Genomic DNA, 2,500 nt, shown 5'->3' on the forward strand with positions numbered 1-2,500 from the left:
GCGGGCCTGGGGGTCCTCCCCCAGAAAAATGTGTATTTTTTAGATGCAATTTCCTGCATTCTATTCAATTTTAGAGGGCGGAATGACCAATCGCAACTGACTCCTTCAGACTTTCTATTCAAGCGCTGGCTGCCTTTAATTGTGGCAGCTAAAGATGTAATCTTTTCCATATATTTAGCCTGATAGACATGCCGCAATGTAGTGGGTGGCCAAAACCGGGACATATTTGTGTCCCGGCAGAGTTTGCTCGGGACCTGGGACACACAACTCCAAACCGGGACTGTCCCGGTTAAACCGGGACGTCTGGTCAACTTACTGTAGTAGCCTATATGGATAACAAGCATTGATAGGTCAACACTGTATACCGAATGAATTAGTTCATTATACTGAGGCATTGAGTCATATGGAAAGGCGTCAAGGAAATGTACATTTCTCACAGCAAAACAACTTTTAAACCAAGAACCAACCACCTCTTAGAGAACTTAACAGTACCCCTCCACACCCACACGCACACACACGCGCGTACACGCACACGCGCACGCGCAAGCATGCACGCAAGNATGCACGCACGCAAGCATGCACGCACGCACGCACGCAAGCACGCACACGGGCACAGACACACACACACACACACACACACACACACACACACACACACACACACACACACACACACACACACACACACACACACACACACACACACACACACACACACACACACACACACACACACACACACACACACACACACACGTACACACACACACACACACACACACACACACACACACACACACACACACACACACACACATTTCAGAGTAGTTCTTTGCTCTGAACTACTCTGAACAATAATGGAGCTCTGTATTCAGACCAGGTAGAGTACAAGCATAAAAGTATTGACATAATCGCACTATGATGAAGCCGCTATGAAACAGCAGCACTTCTGTAGATCACCATGTATGACTTCACTTAGCTATTTATTTATGATGAATCCCAAATTGGCTATGCATCACGCACGCCCATTCATTGACCTCCCTATGCCTGCCTACCACAGATGTCAATACACAGCAAACACCTCTCACGTAATGATGATACACCACTGCACTGTATATGTGTACCAACAGGCTTGTATGGACAGGGGTGGCAAACAGGCCGGTTGTCCTGGGTTCAGGGAGAGACAGGGACCAGAAATGGGTCCTCTGCACATTGTATATTGAAAGGGAGGGGGCCCTTTCAGAGGAGTTTGTCCTGGCACCTGTGAAAAGCTGTCAGCGACCCCAGTGTACGTACCAGATGTCCCTATCTGCTTACTAGCCTGTCTTTGGTGTGAATCAATGCAACCTCTCATTTAGTGATATTACAGACATTAGTCGCTCATAGTCATCAGTGGAACTGCTTAGGAGACAGGAGTGCAGAAATGATGCCCCTTTGGTCAGCACAATTGGCCCATCAGAGACAGTGTGTCTGTGTATACTATGCTAAATGGGACTTGCTGAATGAGCTTGTGAATGTACTGCAGTGGGCTATCTGAGGACTTCTGAAGGGGATATCAGCCGGGGAGTGTTGGACTATAGGGCTGGGAAGTCTTTAGACACTTGTCACATACTAAGGCGGCTGTTGGTGGCCCTTGGCACCGTCTTATCGGCCCCCTATATAATTTGAATGTCACTCAGCTTCACATGATGAATATGACATGTTTTGTAAAATAATCTTAGAAATTACATCTGCAATATACAATTAAGTTATATTTCAGGGGACCTAGAGAAGGTCTGTTGTAAAGGTGGCTGCCTTCAATATAGGCCTAATGTGCAGGGGGAAATCCTGGTTTGTGCTCATCGAACGGCCCTTGGAGGACTTTTTCCTTCCCTAGGAGGAGTTTGAAGTGGTCCCTGGGGCGAAAAAGGTCCCCCTCCCCTGTGCTAAAGGATATTACATGCAATCAGGGACGCCGACAGGGGGGGTGAAAAAAGGCCCAGGGAGAAAGGGGGCCCAGAATTGGGTCGATATTACAGTATATTGTATGTATTGGGCAGGGGGCCCTTTCAGAAGACTTTATCCCGGGCCCGGCAAAAGCTGTCAGCGGCCCTGCATGCAATATATGATGGGCAGTCATCATGGGCAGTGAGTTGAGATTGGGCCGCGACTTGTTGTCCATTTGATTCCTGATACTACGGGAGAAACATACACTCAGTGAAGTTGAGACTCTTTGCCATAACTCTGTAGCCTGGTCCTGACCATCCCATAATAGTACCATTTCATTTCGTATTTATGGTCTGGAAGTTTTGTGATTTGACGTGATTGCAGGAAGCGGGAAGTTTGCACTCAGTTATGGTTTGAAATGATTGGACAGCTCTCACCCAATCGCCGACAGTTACTCAACAACAGCGCAGACCAGAGCCATTGGCGCAGACGTTTTCGTCATCGTCACGAGCGTCCTCCTTTCTCCCCCACGTGGGGCGCTTATTCGCTTATTGGCTGTTTTCTGATTAGATTA

At 47.7% G+C, this 2,500-nt stretch overlaps 1 pseudogene; it reads left to right on the top strand.

Moving 5' to 3' along the window:
- The window catches only part of LOC134464377 (RNA-binding protein 25-like), a 131,537-nt pseudogene that overhangs the window by 32,306 nt on the left and 96,731 nt on the right, over window positions 1-2,500 (top strand).

The sequence above is a fragment of the Engraulis encrasicolus genome, chromosome 2 (assembly GCF_034702125.1).
Source record: "Engraulis encrasicolus isolate BLACKSEA-1 chromosome 2, IST_EnEncr_1.0, whole genome shotgun sequence".
In the NCBI taxonomy this organism is placed as follows: domain Eukaryota; kingdom Metazoa; phylum Chordata; class Actinopteri; order Clupeiformes; family Engraulidae; genus Engraulis; species Engraulis encrasicolus.